This window comes from Vicugna pacos, chromosome 1, assembly GCF_048564905.1.
Source record: "Vicugna pacos chromosome 1, VicPac4, whole genome shotgun sequence".
Taxonomy (NCBI): Eukaryota; Metazoa; Chordata; class Mammalia; order Artiodactyla; family Camelidae; genus Vicugna; species Vicugna pacos.
The window spans coordinates 8438161-8457259 of NC_132987.1; the positions used below are offsets into that span (position 1 = coordinate 8438161).

Genomic DNA, 19099 nt, shown 5'->3' on the forward strand with positions numbered 1-19099 from the left:
CCCAAATATGCTACTTAACACGATGTTAGCACCGTTTGCCATATCCAAAAGTGAACTGCCAAGGAGCATTATGCCCTAACCTTCCTACTCTTAGAATACTTTTTCCTGCCTCCCGGCTGGGCTACTTCTTAACTACCTCTTCAAAATATTCCCCGGCTGCCTCTCCAGCTACAGCTGCTCTTGGAATTGTGTCTTACTCCATATGCTGTGATGGTTACCATCCAATGCCACACTGAAAAGTCCACGATGAATAGAGTGGGTGGTGGCTGTTAACGATGGGAGTCTACCTGCAATGAAGTGTTGTCCTCATAAACGCTTACTTCGTGGTAGTTGATGATCTCGAGTTGACTGCAGTTACAAGATGCCTTTCAGCTTGGATTTCCCCTTTGATCCAGAAACAGAGGAGGAGATGTGCATGAGGTGGGTTATGGTTTTTTCCCAAATATGGCATCAGAAACACTAGTCAATCAGAAGAGAAATGAGCTCTTGTTGAGGGCTATTGTGTAAAACAATTCTTCTGGGTCTTTCCTTTGCCTGATGCTTCATATACTTTTAATTACTTATTTCACTGTAAAATCACTAAGTAAATCCCTTTCAGTGGCATGGCGAATACATCCACCAATCATGTTACCAAAAAAAAAAAAATCATATTGCTATGACTAGTTTATCTCATGGCTAGAGGAAAATAAATAAAATTACCCTAACATCAAATGTTCCCACCAGAATACATTTATTTCCTGGAAGGCTGAAAAGTCCACCTCCTGATTAGTGTTTACTTGCCTACTAAGGTCCCCATATTAAAATATCAGGTAACAGCCAAGAAGTATTTCTGAAACCTATGGCATAAAACACAATGACCAACTTGAGATGGTCCAGTAGGCATTCATTGCTTCTAGCAAACCAGAAATTATTCTTGGAAAGCATGTGCATGTGTGTGTGAATAATTGCCAATGGCTAACCTGCACAAATGAAGAAATGTCAGGAGTTAAGGAAATTTCCAAAGGCTGCACAAGTAGTATCCAGTGAGTCAGGAAAAGTGTTTCATGGAACGAAGAAATCAGGGGTTTGGGGGAAAAATGTTGTGAGTGATGCTCTTGGCCGTGACTGTGAACCTCTACCTTAAGGTCACAAACGGTAGTGGGCTAAAACCACTTAACTGTTTTGATGATCAGTTCTGTGGGGAGTGACAACCGTAAATACAGGTATACTGAAACTTAGTGTGGTCACAGGCTGGAACCCGAGGGTGATACTGTGGGCATTTATTTTCATTTAAATCTAAGGATATCCCTAGTAACACCCTGCTTCCAACAACTTTTCCTTTTGGAAAAGGGTTGACAATATTTATTTTATGGCTTGATCAGAAAATTATACATGGCATAGATTATAGTAACCCTCAACCAACTTCTCTATTTGCGGTGAAATTTGTAACAAAGGTATAGAATAAACAAAACCGTGGCTCATCCAGTCCCTATGACAGCTGCATTAGTGTCTTTCCTAGCCCCAGAGGATAATGTACCTTTATACCAAGGACGCCAAAGATTAGAGGCTCCAAATTCTCTATGCCCAGGGCTTAGTGAAGTATTAACATTTCTTAGAGCAAGCCCCTTGCATGAGACCAGCTTAGGGGAATTAGTATCAAAACGCTTCACTTATCTTCCTGGCTTCTTACTTCGCTGCATCTTTTAGACCACACAGCTGAGCAAAGATCTGTTATTTTCTCAAGCTTGAGGCTACTTTGAAAGAAATAAGGTTATATTTTTCACTTGAAATGTAATATATAGATCTTGGGTCCACAAGGTAGGATTACTATTAATTTATAACAAGACATGAATTTTTCACTTACTTTTCATTTATCAGAAGTTAGGGGGACTTTTTTTTTAAAGTAAGGTAAATACATTTTAAGATTATGCCACAAAAGAATCAATTATTTTGTTCAGTTGGCTTTTGATATCTGGGGTTTTGCATCTGTGGATTCAACCAACCGGAGATTACAAATATTTTTTTTAAAAACCCCAGAAAGTTCTAAAAAGCAAAACTTGAACTTACTGTGTGTAGGCAACTATTTACATAGCATTTACATTGTATTTGCAACTACTTACGTAACATTTACATTGTATTAGGTAGTATAAGTTATCGGAGATGATGTTTTTAAAGTAAATGGGAGGATGTGTATAGACTATATGCAAATACTATGTCATTTCATATAAGGCACTCGAGCATCCATGGATTTTGGTATCTGTAGGGGTTCTGGAAACAACTCCCTGTACAGAGTGAGGGATGACTGCACATTGCATATAAAATTACATACAGCGAAGAGATTTTCTTTAATATGGTACATTAAATAACCAATTTTACATTATTCTTATCCACTCATTAAAATATAATTTTGAATCATTGATCATGTTAATAACATATACTCTTGACATGATGTGATGTCAAGAACTACCTCTGTGATCTTCCTCCCCCAAACTCATAACCCCTGTCTAACCATGAGAAAAGCATACATAAACCTAAATTTAAGGATATTCTACAAAATTCCTGACCAGTAGTCCTCAAAAATGTCAAGGTCACCAAAACAAGAAAAGTCTGAAAAATTGACAAGTCTAAGGAGATAGAATGACTAAATATAATGTGTTGTCCTAGTTGGGATCCTGGGGCCAAAAACAAATTAGGTAAAAACTTAGGAAATCTGAAAAAAAGTATGGACTTTGGCTAATTAGTAAGGCATTAATATCAGTTCATTACCTTTGACAAACGCTCTGTAGTGATGAGATGTTGACAATAAGGGAAACTGAGAGCATGCAGAGGATCCCCCTGCCCCATGATATTCTTGCACCTTTTCTATAGATTTAAAGCTATTGTAAAATTAAAAGTTTATCCAATTTGAGAAAAATCGATTTATAACTAGTTAACAAGTCATCATTTCAGTTACTTTGCAGAATCATAGAAGGGATCTTAGTGGTTTCACAGTATAGCTATCTTGGATTTTAGATTGGGAAATTTCAGTAAAACTAGGACTTGACATTGCATCTCCCAATTCTAAATCCTTATTGCAATTCCAAATTGTTACTGTAGGTTGCAGTGACTCATGCACTTGAATTTCATCCCATTAACATTCGTTGGGCAGTTTGTTTGTGCTAGGTGTTCTGCTAAGCCACCGGGAATGGAAAAGACAATAGATATCCATCCTGTACTGACTGGTTTGTGAGACATCCCATAAGGACTTGAAATAATAGTAAACGTAATCCTTCAACAGTTTTGGTCATTGCTATACCCTTGCACTTCTACTTGGTATAAAAAAGGCATTCAATAAATACTGATTGAAAAAAAAACAATAAATGAATAAATGAGTGAACATATGAACAACGCAATTATAGTTAATGATGGTAGAAGCACTTTTAAAGCAGCCACAGGTATTAATTCATTCAGTCCTCATAAAAAAAATTAAGAGGGAAATTTGGAGTTTGCGATTAACAGATATAAACTACTGTATATAAAATAGATAAACAACAAGGTCCTACTGTATAGCAGAGAACTATATTCAATATTTTGTAATAGCCTCTAATGGAAAAGAATCTGAAAAAGAAAACACAGTATAGTATATATTAAGTATTATATAACAGTACAATATGTAGCATAGTATAACTGAACCACTTTGCTGTACACCTGAGACTAACACAACATTGAACAACATTGCAAATCAACTATACTTGAATTAAAAACAAAAGAGCTAAGAGGGGCATATCATTTTTATCCTCATCTTAGAGAAGAAGCTGAGGGATGGAGAGGCTTGGAAACATGCCAAATGCCAGAGCCACCAGCTGCAGTGGAATGGTTTGAACTCAGACTCAGTCTGGGTCAGAAGCACATGCTCTTCATTTATTTTTTTATTGTTAAAATTGTGATTTTTTTTTCATAAAAGGATCGACTACACCCCCTTCTGTTAATTCCAATTGGTCATGATGTCTTATGAATGTTTGAAGACAGCATCTTAAAATTTTGACTTTAAAAGAAACAAGACATGGCCCTAGTTAAAGTCGATCATGCATGTCCAATCATCCATTTATGTTCAAGTATTAAGTTGCTGGAATACACTTAGGAGGAAGGGGAAAAAAAAGGAAAACCAACAGCCCTCAAACAACCCCTTTTGCAATATGGTAAGAGTCACCCACAGGCCTTTCTTATTGCACCCTGTTCTTTTCTTTTTTTCCCTAAAGATGAGAAACTAGAATAACAATTCACTTTTCCTAATGTTTCTCAGAGGCAAATTCATATTTTTTTGCACCATTCAACCAATGACCCTCTAGGAACTGTATATGTGACAGGGAGTGGAAAATCATGGGTGCACTTCAGTGGGGAGAGAGACGTTTGAGATATTGGGTTTTATATTTCCATGTAATTTTTCTGCCAGCTCCCTGTAGCAAATATTCATTATTGTAACTGTCACTATTTGGTTTTGGCATCAAAACAGATTGCTAATACTTTGTGGAGTGGGGCTTTAGAAGAGAATGAAAGGAAACTTGTCAGTATTCAGAGTGGCCCATTTTGACTCTCATTCTTGAGTGCTTTAAAAGTACTGGAAGTACTTTTTTTTAAAAAAAAATTCATAAAGTATAAGAAAAGATTCCAGAAAATAATCAACAACTTGAATTCTAGATAATAAAATAGAACAGCCAAGTGACATGGTCCAGGTAAGACATTTATTCTCCCAGTTACAGACCTCATAACCCAAGCAAGAGAACCAGAGATGAGTTGTTTAAGTTTCTCCCAGGTAAGAGAAATTAATATTACAACCTAGAGATGCTCATCCCATTTTCCTGTGGACTGAAGACTCAGAATTATATACAATTTATTTCCTTCTTCTCTGTGGGAATTTAAGTCTCAACCAGACGTTCCAGCAAGTGAACAGAACAGCTGCTTCCTCTTAAATATGCTGACATTCTGAAGTATAAAAAGGTATTTCATGACAAAAAGAAAACACACACACACACAAGTTTTTAGAAATTATTACTAGTGGTTTCTTTCCTTGGTATTTGATCTAATTTAACCAACATCTGTTGAGCACAGAACCACCCTCTTAGACATGGACAGGAATGGCCCCTGCATTGGGCTGGGGCTCCCACACATCACAAGCCACTGAAACAAAAGTCTATTTTTGTAAGTTTTGATGTTATAAAAACACTTTTTAGAGAGTTCAATAACAAATTGAGGGAAAAAAATTGAGGCGATGAGAGTTATAGGAAAGGGAAGCTGAGGACTGAACTGGGTGTCCCACGGGCTGGAGTACAGAGGCTGAGCATTCACAGGTTCATGTGTGCACATGTTTATGCCTGTGTGTCCACACGTGTGCATGCATGCTTATGTGTGTCAAGAGCTGAGAAGAGATCACAGTCTCCAACTTGAAACCAGAGGAAGAGAAATCACCAAATCACCAAAATGTACATCCAGGCAGACAATGTACATCCCCTCTGCTATAGTGGTCCAGGCAATGCTACCTGGGAATCCTCAGTCCACAAAATGAGGGTGGGGAGAAAGCTTGCATCCCCAACAGGCTACCTGATTTGGGTGGGTCCAGTCACCACCCAAAGTCCTGGCTTGGGGCACCACTTCTGCCCTGCCCCTGCAGATCTGGGCTAACACTTGGTAGGGCCGGGGCTGATTTCAATGGGGACAGTCCTTACTCTTCAGGGCACAAGGACAATCTTGGGGTGCAGCTGTGGGGCTGCTAGTGAAGTCTGAGGTACAACTTGTGAACATTTTTTGGCCTATGGTCTCCATCTGAAGTCTTGTCTTGGCCTTGGAACTTTTGGGGTGAGCTTGACTGAACCCTCATGTGTCTAAGCCTGTACCAATCACTAGAGGTTAAAAAGTAAACATGATGTCATTTGGGTACCAGAGAAGAGGGCTCCGATACCATGAAAGGGGAGGGGACAGTGGATTTGCTGTTTTGGAGGAGGACAAGGAGCAGGAGGAGGTGTCACCAGAACACATTAGAAAAATATTTGCACTTCAAACTCTATCACACCTCCAAGGGTCTGGGACTTGGAAATACAATGCAGAAAACTGATTCACTGTACTTTTAAAATCAAGTCCTATAGTAACCTGATCAAAACTCTTAATGTCTTAAGGGGTCAGGTGAGTAATTCTGTCTACTGTTAAATCATTTGAGCTACATTTCCTATGTCCTGGGTGCACGAGAAATTATAGAAAGGCAAGCGATTTCTGACTGCAACTTTTGAGATGCTCCCCGAAGTGGCCCAAATTACAATCTAGTTCGAGACAATTGCATCAAGTAGATTCAGACACAGTGAGCTTGGTGATTTATCTGCTGATCTCACCGTGTGCCCCGTGCACCAGGTGCAGATTAACTATTCTGATGAAAAGTATTTGAGACAGAGCCTGTTTCAAGAAATGGGTGATTCAACTTTTGGATTTTCCTCCTGAAGCCAGGATCAATGAGTTTCATTGGGATTGGCCATTATTTTTTAGGAGGACCATGTGATTTGAGAGGTCATGTAAGATTACTTTCATTTTATAGGAAAATATATCAGGAATCTAGGCTGTTCCTATCACTGGCTAAAATTTGGGGGTAAGATGGCTGAAGAAATCAGGTTGCCAAGTTAGGTAAAGATTGCGGAAGCCATCAAAAGGAGGTGGTGGTCAGTACTGGATCAAAGACAGCTTGTCTTGGGATAGGCGGCAGAGAATGAGAAGGTGCAGTTAATGAGAAGGAGGGAGGGCAGGAGGATCAGGCCAAACAGAAGGGAGATCAGAGGCTCCAGCAGCACAGGGGCTCAGTAGGAATTATCCAGATCCCTGGGGAATGAGGCAGGATCCAATAGGTAGTCAATTGCTCAGATGTACTTTGTGTGTCTTCAGATCTTACATCTCTGAAATGTTCTTGACCTCAGCATGGACCTCTCTGGTTTACACTGGGATTTCATCAAGTAAATGCAGCATGATAGTAGGCAAGAGTCGCACACACACACACACACACAACAGGAAAAGGCAGATGATATGAAGGAGTGAAGCGGGGCAACTGACAGTGATGGTGGTACTCACTGTGATAAACTGGAGAGCACACAGCTCTGCAAAAATGGGATAGCTCATTTTCCACTCTAGTCAGTTCCTGCCATCTTAGAAATACATGTCCAGTTTTATCAGATGCTTTATTATTTTGGTGAAAGCCAAAAAAGCCATGTAAAATTTCCAAATTTTAAGTGTTAGTAACTGTGTGTGTGTGTGTAAATTCCCGTGTGAGACAAAATCTACCCTGTGAGCTGTGGGCTGCCATTTTGAAAGATGCTCTAGGGACACTGGACCCGTATCCCAAATGCTGCTCGTCTTCACAGTGGTTCAGATTCTGGGCAAACGGCTGGACTACGGCTCTCCCTCAGGAGGCAAGGTCTCTATTCGAAAGAGAGGAGGCTGATTAGAGTTAGTCTTGTTTTTTCCTTCCCCAGATAATTTGCCCTCATTTCTTCCTTTCAAGCCCACAAGGAAGGACTCATTCTAGGGCAGAAGACTGGACGTGTCTCGTCAGCTGTGTGTGAGGGCTTATAACTTAATATACCAGTGATGCTCTTGGTTCCTAACAGTCACCTCAACAATCTTTATCAATATCTTAGCGAGTTGGAGCCTCCCTTTCTAAAAGTCAATGGGGATCATCTTCCTCACTCCTATAGCATATATTTAATCCCTTCCACACAGAGCTATTACGAAGCTTGCTAGGTACTGGGTAACTGATAGATACAGATGCTCTTGTCAACAAATTTAATCTGTTAGGTATTTGCCATTCTTTCAGAAGTTGAGGTCATATCCCCATCAGGCTCGGGACTGAAAATTGGCAGAGAGACAGACGCAGCAGATCTCTGACGGCTGACCTAAGTTTTCACCCTTGATTATTTTCATCTTAAAATTTTCTTTCACTCTTTTGGCTCTCACAACATCCAATAATGATGGAGCCAAGATGTTGGAAACTCCTGTGAATCAAGAATAATCCTGTGGCTGTAAAGTAGTAGTTCCCAAACTCTTCTGTACCACGTGGAAGGCTTAATCAAGCCCAGACTGTTGATTACTGCCCTGAGGGTTTATGATTCTGGGTTCTGGGCTGGGGCCTCAATATTTGCATTTCTAACAAGGACCCAGGTGTTGTTACTGCTAGCGGGACTGAGGATGACACTTAAGGAACAACCACTGACAGCTCTGTCAACTAGTTTTTAGTTTAGTTGAATTGGTCTCAGCATTAGAGCTATATAATGGCACTTAAATAGAAAGCCATGGATGTAAAACAGGGAACTATGGATTGGATGACCACTGTCCTGTTTTTCTTGTGACTAAAGGACTTTTAGTATTTTCAGGAAAGGTCCCAGGCAAGTCAGGACAAGTTGACAATCCTAAGAGGGAATTTGGAATAAATTAGGGAACAAGTCTTAAAAAACGCTGTAGATACTTAAGCAGGCAGTGAGTATTTCTACTGAAGGGTGCATTTTTTTTTTGAGATGTATGTGATTATAAATGAGGGAACATGGAGACATGTTCATATCTTTGAAACAGAGAAAAGTAACTATGGGGCTTAATTAACCTTCCATGAACCATTAAACCAGGAGTTCTTTTGTAAGATACAGCCTTCTCTTTCTAACAGAATCTGTGTGCTTCCATAGAATTTGTTTCCACAGGATTTGTTTCCTCTATCACATATGCTTCATCCCTTCCAAGCATAAATTAATCAAAGTAAATGAATTCAAAATGAAGTTACTCAGAAGGCAGGTCCACTAGGACCTCGGAGAGTTCACTGAGTCGGTCTGGCCACGGTGCCCACAACTGAGAAGCACCAAGAAGAAGGGGCGAGTTTTGTCGGAATCTGTGAACTTTTCGATGAACATCACAAAAGGGAAAGAATGAGGAAGACAAAAAGAAAATCAATTTACTCCAAAGCTCTTTTAAGTGACTTGGATGCCTCTAATTTAAGAAGCTGCCTTTTGGGGCTTCTAATAGAGAGATATATTTTTTCCTTAGGAAGGCGGAAGGAAAAAAAACTTTTTCCACATCTGCGAGTGGTAGTCCCCCCTCTTTGGAGAGGTTTCAGCAGGGAAAAAATGTGCTGTCTGCCACAGTAACACTTCCCATGTCATTAATGAGGAGACCCGTGTATTGGAGAATGTCCAATTTGGCAAAAAGTTAAAGCGTGGTTTTTCAGCAATTGCCTTTGGTAGTTTGTTCTATGTATGTATTATTGCTATATGTGGCAGTAATCTTCTTCGTTCTGGGTATGTCCTTTAGGTTAAAAATGAGGGTTTACCTTCTGCAATGTCTCACTATTAAGAATTAGGACATGATAAATCATGAATTTTGAGAGCTTCTACTAATTGAAACTGAACATAGTGAGGGAGCGCCTTCTGACAAGTGAATTTAGAATGAGTAAAGGATTGAGGACATGGAGACAGCGACGCCAAGCCAACTAGGATTCAAATCCTTGCCACAGAATTCTGCAAGGCAGCCCATATAATAAAAAGGGAGGAATAATTGTCAGCTCTGCAAGCTTTTTTTGTACCAGAGAGCTGTCTTGAAGATAAGAAAACAAACTCTCGCAGCGGATGGCACCATGATAAAATATTTAGTGAGGATATAATTTAGAACATTATCCCATCTGGTCTCGGACAACTTACTATACGTCTAAGACTGACTTAGCGATTTTCATTACCACGTTAGTGTTCCACAGATGGACGACGGAGAAAACGTTTTAATCACCAGAAGGACACCATGATGTAACTCATGCACACTTGCCACACTCAGACATGAGTAGAATGTAGAATAAAATTGTTTTTCAAATTTCAGAGGACCAGGAAAGGAGTTTTCAGGGAGGAAGTTCTACTGGATAAATTGTGGGAAATGACTCGCAAAGATGAGAGAAATATAGAAAAAAGAGAGGACCTTTAAAAAAAAATCAAGAGATAAACAACAAGGACCTATATGTAGCACAAGGAACTATATTCAGTATCTTGCAATAACCTATAATGAAAACGAATATAAAAAAGAATATATATGTATAACTGAATCACTTTGCTGTATACCAGAAACTGGCACATTTAAAATCAACTATGCTTCAATTAAAAATTTTTAAAATTGAGATAACATTATATATACATATATTTTACATAAATTAAAACACATATACATATATTTAGATATATTAAAAATATATACATATATTTGTAATGACAAATTTTCAGTAACTGCTAAGCATTCCATTTCAACTGTAAATTGTGCTGTCTCAAGACTCCAACTATCAGTAATTTCATCCAAAACAGCAATTTAATACGATTTTTCTCCTCTGTAGGCAGGGGAACAGGAAGGGAGGTCATCACACAACACAATCATTTTTCAATACAATTTCTCCCCTCAAAGTCGCTGTCTCTGTGTAATACTAATATACTTCAGCCAAGAAGATTTTTAAGAGTTGGAGGACACATAGAAATTAGGTAAAATGTGCACCTCAAAATGAACAGGAGAAATCAGAATTCTACTTATTATTTACTGAAAGGTTGGTTGCTGAAAAAATTAATAGGACTGCTTAGAAATAACAACATTCTGGAACAAACGCCTCTCTTTACAGCAAAGCCAACAGACCAATTTCCAGTTCTTCCTTTTTTTTAGCTACAGAAACCATATAAACCACATTTTTCATGAAATTCCAGATATAAAATGATCTCCTCTATTACAAGCCCATAAATGATCACACTGTTTCAGAAATTCCAAGCCACAACAGATTGCCTCTTGCACAAAAACTCAACACACCATGTATTCTTTTTTTTTTTTTTGAGAATATTCATTGTAACTTTATCACCATTTCACTAAAACTCTAGTTGGAACACTAAAAAAAAAGTCAATCTCTCTTTTGTCTAAATGATGCAGAATAACCATTTGATTTTCCTTAGGTCTTATTAAAAAGACTAGTTATTATGGCTTTATTTCAACAGCTTCAAATCCAATTATTTATTTTGAGTACATACTTGGGGGAAAAATCCATTCTGATTCTTGGTTAGCTCTGTCAACCTAGATTTAATTCCATACTTTGAGATAAATAGATTTTTAAAGTAGAGCTGTGTTAATAAAGAATATACTGTCTGATAATTTAAAAATAAACTTGTATCACCTCTGATGGGTTGGTCTCTATGGCAATTCTAATCCACGGAATGTGAAATATTTTTATAGCTACAAAAGGATAGAAATCTAGTCTCATGCGACCTGACCTCTCAAATGGCGACAGCATTTCTATTTCATTTCATCCTTTGGGATCTCATTGCATGAGTCAAATCAGAACACCATATTAGAGACAATTTGATATTAGACATCCTGAAATTTCATCACTAATTTTGACAAAATAATTTACAAATATAATCTTTAAGCCTTAGAAAAGACTCATTATTTTATGTAGAATATACATTTGAAGAGCTGTTTTTCATAATCACTATTTCGATTATGTTTAACTCAAGGCCAACTGTGAACATTAAAATTAAAAGCCAGTACTTTGGGTAAACCACTTTGTTTTACAGATTCATTTTTTTTTTTAATGATCTTTCTTGGGATAGAAGATTTTCTGTTTTCATGGATCCTGTTTTCTGTAAACCTGTTTTAAAACAACTTGGCGTTCTTTTGAAGAAGTTTCTCTAGAAATGGAGAAGTCTACATGACTGGCTCTGCTCAAGTCCTTCCTGGCAGGCTCCTATGGCTCTGATGGAAGCCAGGCCAAGAATGCCAGCAGTCTCCGGCAGGATGTGTGGAGTCCAAGGTCTGGATGGACGGGGGCATCCCAGGCAGACACCACATCCATGCCTGGCACTTGGAAGGCTGTGGCCAAGCAGTCAAGATCACAGCCAGGTCCCCACAGCCAATTCACAGGGCTGAGGAGAGAAGTCAGAGCCAGGAGGCAAGCTGATTGAGAAGACACAGCACTGGGCTATTTGAGGACAGAGCTTAAGACCATGGCAGGCAGACAAGGTGGAGACCTTGTCAGGTTATTTTTAACATAATGGCCTTACCTCTTGGACAGCCCTGCCATGGATTTCTTGGGATGACACCTGCCCCTCCCAGAAAAGAGGAGGGGACACAGAGGGAAGGATGGGGGCTGTGGGGTCTGGTCTTTGGGCTTCATGGCCCTGGACCACACTAGAGGGAAAGGGGTGAAGAGGCAGGAAGTGCAGGCTGGGCTCAGTCTCCTTTATTTCCTCCTCTTTTGTTCACCTTGCCTCTTCCCAACCTCATGAAAAACAAGATGGCAGGATAAATGATTAAAATAACACATGTATGTACAGATGTCTCCTTTTGAGATTTCAACTGGCTCCTGTAAGCCTCCTCTCACTGCGGGCACTTCTACAGAAAACAAAACTTTAAAAACTTTCCAGGTCAGCTGGGAAAAACAAAAAGTGACCAAGGATCAGCCAGGTCGACTCACAGAGTTAAGCCGTCTGATCTGGTTCATCTTTTCCCAGAAGCTCATCCAGAGAACCTTCCAGCCTGGGCCCAGTTTGGCAAGCATGAAATACATTTTACCAAAATAGAAGCCCCAAATGAATGCACTCAGATATTTTACGTGCACAGATAATTCTAAGTGTTGCGGGAATTCTCGAAGGTGCTTAAACAATGAAAAAAATCATGTATTTTATTTTCACTTCACAAGTGATAAAGGCATTTCGTGCACTGCAATGCCCTAACAGGAGTCATTTGCTTCAGAAAAAAATTCCATTGTAACCTAACCTTTAAAACACAATTCCAAAGCCAGGACAAGTCTCTTCGCTGCCTGACGGGTCAATCTGGGTTGACAAATGTGTCCTCAGCCTGGAAGTTTAATTACCTTAAGTTGAATAAATCTGAATGAGATGGAAATTATTTGCTTATTAACTCTGTTTTTTTTTTTTTGTAAGACAAGAGAGGACTAGAAAGAAAAGAAGAACAAGAGGAAATTAAGACAGCGTGTCTTAACTGCCCTTCTAAAATATACAGATTATACAGGGAGGAAAGTTTTGTGAGCTTCTCTTCTTAAAGGGTATTTTTATCAGTCAGCACAATGGGTCAACATGATGAACTGACCCATAGGATTTGGATGAAATCCTCTTTTGGATCTTTGAAGGTTCCACCATCACAGATGCTCCTTTTCTACTGAAGGATCTATCCTGTTAAGATTTCTGAGATGTTCACAGAAATGGTGCCACCCGAGATGATGATTTATACATTCTGATGTGAGTATCACTGAAACACGCAATGAATGGTAGATGTCAAAGAAGTTGACAGCCGATTGTGCAAGGTACATGTTACACAGTAACCCCCACCTGGCAGATAAGGCATCACTCAAAATGAGACAAAGACTGCTCCTTCAACTACTTTTATGTCTCATTCTTTTTTTCTTTTCTTGCTATTTTACATTTTGCATGACAAAGAGTGATCTCTCTAGTTAGTCCAACAACCCAGCTCTCTCGTTTTATAGGTCCTTATTCTAAATATCATTACTGCTAAAGGAATCAGCTGTTGCACTTTCTCAAGCATAAACCTAAATAATTACAACAATTAAAACCAAAGTGCTATTAAGAAAACTTAAAGGATGCAAGGGTAATGCCCTACATTTGTTTGGTCCTTTTTAGCTTTCAAATACATTTTGTAGACACTTATTTCTTTATATCCCCAGGACTGTTGAGATGGACATTAGAATTCCTATTTTATAAAAGAGAAAACTGGTTTATTGATATGTCACTCGCTAGACTCATAGCTATAATTAGAGAAAGCCATTTTGAGTACCAACACTTTTTAAGATTTATTGTTGCCATCTGGTAAAAAAATATATCTTTATCATCAAGAATTAAGTGTAAAAAAAATAAGTACTGTCAATAGGAGAACTGATACTGCAGAACCATACAGTAGTAATTATTTATTTCTGTAAAAATATTATTGCTAAGACAATGTGTATGGCTAGGACACATTATATAGTTAATTTTGAGCTAATTTTATAGCATTTAGAATAGAGGAATATTTATTAACAATTTTATGTAGTAATATTGCTATACTACTTAAGTTTAATGAACCATGTTAGATTTTAATACCCGCTTAACATATTTACTAAGGTTTCTAACCTTTTAGAAATTATAATCTTTTAAAACATAATACTAACTACTATACATAAAAGGTACTACTATACAGCACAGGGAACCATATTCAATATCTTAAATAACCTATATTGAAAAAGATTATGAAAAGGAATATACATGTGTATAACTGAATCACTATGCTGTACACTAGAAATTGACACATTGTAAATCAACTATACTTCAATTTAAAAAAAAACATAAAAAGACAAAGATATCCTTTAAATAGGAGTTAGATAACATTATTTTTCTCCTTAAGCTACCACAAGGGCTCCCTTTTTCATCCTTAGTAAAAGACAATGTCCAACCAAAAGCTTAGATCAGGGGCAGGACAAGGATGTCTCTCTTACTATTGCTATTCAATGCTGCACTGAAAGTTCTAGCCAGGACTGTTAAACAAGAAAGAGAAATAAAATGTATCCAGATTGTAAAGGAAGAAATAAAACTCTTTTCAGAGGGCATGACCTTATCCATAGAAAACCTCAAAGAATCTACAAAAACAAAAATTAGATCTAAAAAAATGAGTTTGGCAAAGTTGCAAAATACAAGATCAATATACAAAAATCAGTCATGTTTTATGCATTAACAATGAACAGTCTGAAAGCAAAATTGAAAAAAAATTATTTACCATGATATGAAAAGAATAAAATACTTAGGAATACATATAATCACTGAAGTGCAATACTTGTTCACTGACAACTCTAAAATGTTGCTGAAAGAAAATTTAAAATACCTAAATATGGGAAGACATTTTTTATTCATGGATTGGAAGACTTAATATTGCTAAGATGATATTATTCCTGGAAGTGATCTACAGCTTAAATGCAAAATCTATCAAATTCCCAATGGCCTTATATTGCAGAAATTGATAAGCTGAACAAAAGTTCATACAGAAATGAAGAGATCCTAATAATATCAATACTGAAAAAAAGAATGCAATGAAGTACTCACACTTCCTATTTGAAAGCTTACTTAAAAAGCTACAGTAATTAAAACCAAAGGGGAAAGGGCAAGGGAGGGATAAATTAGGAGTTCGGGATTAACAGATACACATTACTATATATAAAATAGATAAAACAACAAGGGTTTACTGTATAGCACAGGGAACTATATTCAATCACTTGTAATCACATATAATGGAAATGAATCTGAAAAGAAAAAAAATATGTATGTATATGTATAATTGAATTGCTTTGCTGTACACCTGAAACTAACATTGTAAATCAACTACACTTCAATAAAAACTAAAACAAAACAAAACAAAAAAACTAGTGTGGCACAAGGATAGACAGACATATAGATCAATGAAATAAAACTGAGAATAAATCCCACCTATAGACAAGTAAATTTGACAAGGGTGGTAAGACCATTCAAAGAGGGAAGAATTGTCTCTTCAACAAATGCTCCTGGGACAAACAGATACCCACATGCAAAAGAATGAAGTTGGATCCCTGCCTCACACCATATGCCACTCAAAATAGATCAATTTAAACATAGGACTCTTTTAAGGAAACACAGTTATAAATATTTGTGACCTTGGATTAAGCAATGATTTCTTAAAAATGATATTAAAAGCAGACGAATCAAACAAAATAGATAAGTTGGACTTCATCAAAACAAAAAACTTCATGTGTCAAAGACACTATCAAAAAAGTGATAAAAACAATTCACAGAAAGGCAAAAAAAATTTGCAAATCAATTATATGATAACAGTCTAGTGTTTAGAATATATAAGGAACTTCTACAACTCAACAATGAAAAGACAAACAGTCCAATTATAAGGGGGACAAATGATCTGAATAGACATCTCTCCAAATAAGATGCAAATGGCCACTAAAGGCTTGAAAAGATAGGTCCACACGATTAGTGATTAGAGAAATGCAGATCAAAACCACAATGAGATGTTATTTCACACTCACTAGTATGGCTATAATAATGATGAAAATGGGTTAAAAGAACAGAAAATAACAAGTGTTAGCAAGGATGTGGAGAAATTGGAATCCCCATACATTGCTGGTAGGAATATAACACGGTGCAGTGGCTGTGGGAAAGGTTAGTGGTTTCTGAAAAAGTTAAACCTAGCATTAACATATGACTCAGCAAGTACACCCCAGATAAATGAAAATATATTTTGATGCACAAGCTTGTAAATGAGCGCTCACAGCAGCACTTCACAATGACCAAAAGAAGGAAACAACTCAAAGATCCATCAAGTAATGAATGGGCACACAAATGTGCTATGTCCACACAATGGAGTATTACTCAGCCATATAAAGAAACAAAGTAATGATACATGTTACCATATGGATGAATCTTGAAAGTGTTACCCTAAGTGAGAGAAGTTTGTCACAAAGGACCAGGCATTGCATGATTCCATTTACCAGAATAGCCAAATCCATAGAGATAGACAAAGTAGACTAGAGGTTGCCAGGGAATGGTGGAAAAGTAAAATTAGGCAGTGCAGGCTTTCTTTTGGTGGCGATGGAAACATTCTGAAATGTGACAGCTGTAATGGTTGCACAACACTTTAAATATACTAAACACCCTAGTCTATAACACCTTCTCTGTGAAATGTTGTCTCACTACCTTGGATAAAACTGCACCCCTCTTCCCACACCTGTGATACCTTTTACTCTTCCCTGCTTTCTTTTTTTTCCCCCCATAGAATTGATCACATTCGAATATGCAATGAAATTTATAGCAACCTAAGGGTTGTTGTTTATCATCTGTCTTGCCGCAGTGGAATGTGAACTCTACAAGGGCAAGAATTTTTAGTTTTGTTCTTTGCTGATTCTTAGCACCTAGAATTGTACCTGAAACAGATTCCCAATAAATGTTTCTTGAATGAATGAATGAACAAATGAAACAACTCAGGAAATAAAATGACACTTGGAAAGGAGGAATGAATATAGGAGGAGGCAGAGAAAAACCTAAGGTCAGTGTGTGGTTACATTTATGTGGAACTCATTTTTTTTTAATCTCTTTAAAACTTCTGGTTTCTTTTGTTCAAGTGTGATTTAATTAGGTATTTTAAGACAAGTGGTTATGATTTTTTTTAAAATGAGAGATCTTGTTCCATGATTTCTGAAGTCCTTTCCAGCTCTAAAATAATACCATGCTTTGAAAAACAGATGTTTCTAAAAACTTAGCTGTAAGACCCACAGTTCCTAAGGGAGTGATTAATCAGTTAATCTAAAAATTGCACACAACTAATTCTTCACTAGCCCTTCCCTTACCAAAGGCCAACAGCCAAATGAGACATGGTATATGGGGAAAATCATTTTCTGCATTTGGCAAGTTATGCCGGGAATCATATCAAGACATGATTGCCACACCTTTTTCCCTTCTTCTGCTAGGCCAGGAAGAAAACAGATAAACTTTAAACAGCTGAAAAAAAGATTAAGATAAAAGCTAATAATGCAAGAAAAAAGACTGTAGGAAAATTGGAACTCTCCATCAGCAAGTAGCTGTGTAAAACTTTGGAGATGTCTCAACCTTACGAAACAGACTGAGGTTCTCTTTAAAACTATAGGTAAAAATATGAAAAAAAAGTTTAATTTTACTATATATTATGGTTCTTTTAAATCTTGTTCTAAACCTAAATGCATTTTGTACGTATTATTAGGATGAGTTAATAATCATACTTAATCCATTTCATGTTTTGTTTTCTTTTTTTCTCCCCACAGAAGCACCATCATTGAGTGAAAAGACATGCTGGTTTTTTTGTTTGTTTGTTTTTGTTTTCAGTTAGTTAATTCCACGAGGAGCCTACCCACTAATGAGGATCAACCTAGGGAAACTTTACAAGCAGGTTTTGACCGGGTAGCTGAGGCCAAAGAGTCTCAAACTTAATAGCCAACAAGTTGGTGCAGCCATTTTGGAAACTATTTTGATACGGTTCCTCAAAGGGTTAAACACAAAGTTACCATGTGACCAGATATCCACACCCACACATACCTAAGAGAAAGGAAGATGTGTGTCCACTCAAAAACTTGCACAAAAATGTTCATACCAGCATGATCCCTAATACCCCCAAAGTGGCAAAATCCAAAGGTCCATCAGCTGACGAAAGCAAAAAAGAAAATGACTTATCCCGGAAATGGATCATTATTCTGCCTTAAAGAGGACAGAAATCACGACACGTGTCACATCAGGAATGAACATGAGGAAATCACTGTGCTAGGTCAAACGGATCAGTCACAAAACACCAGGCTTCTGTGATGCCATTTTTAAGGACTCTTCCGCACGGGCAAACCTACAGAGACAGAAAACTCGGTGGTTGTCAGGGGAAAGGGAGGGAGGGGAAATGGGGTTGACGGGTATGGGGTTTGTTCAGAAGGTTCTAAAATTGATTGTGGTGATGCATGCACAACTCTGTGAACACACTAAAAACCACCAAATTGTACACTTCAAATGGGGGATTTGTATGCTATGTGAATTATCATCTCCATAGAGTAATAAGCTATGAAAATTCTGCCTCTGTTTCTGGTTTGCCAAGAGGATGCATGAGCAGGTGTTGGCTCCTGTCATCTGGGAGGGGGGAGGGGGATCACAGGTGACGCCAACGCTTACGTAGGTGCCGTGGTGGATTTCAGACATCTCAAGAGTGGTGTGGCCCCTGTGCGACTTCTGTCTTCAGGCTGCTCTCTGGGGAGGCTGAGCCTTATTAATTAAAACAGGCAAATGAGATGGTAGTAATGATGCACCCCAAGCCAAAAAGATTCCTCCTAAGACAATGATAACCACACCTCTGCTAAAAGTCTTGTAGAACCAAATCTAAGCTCCTCTGTAAAACGTGCCAGTCTGGCCCTTGAACACTTCTGAGCTACAACTCCAGCTCCTCAAACTAGCCTAGCACCCCACGTGCTATGCTCTTGCCCAGCTTGGCGGGCACTCTTTGGCCAAGGCTCAGTACAAATGTTACTGCAGAACTCGGATTCCTTCTCCATATGCTTACAACACCA

General features: G+C 38.0%; 1 protein-coding gene across 3 annotated transcripts in view; it reads right to left on the reverse strand.

Annotated features, from left to right (window-relative positions):
• ZNF385D (zinc finger protein 385D) overlaps positions 1–19099 on the reverse strand; it is a 786854-nt gene that overhangs the window by 16512 nt on the left and 751243 nt on the right. The window lies entirely within an intron of this gene.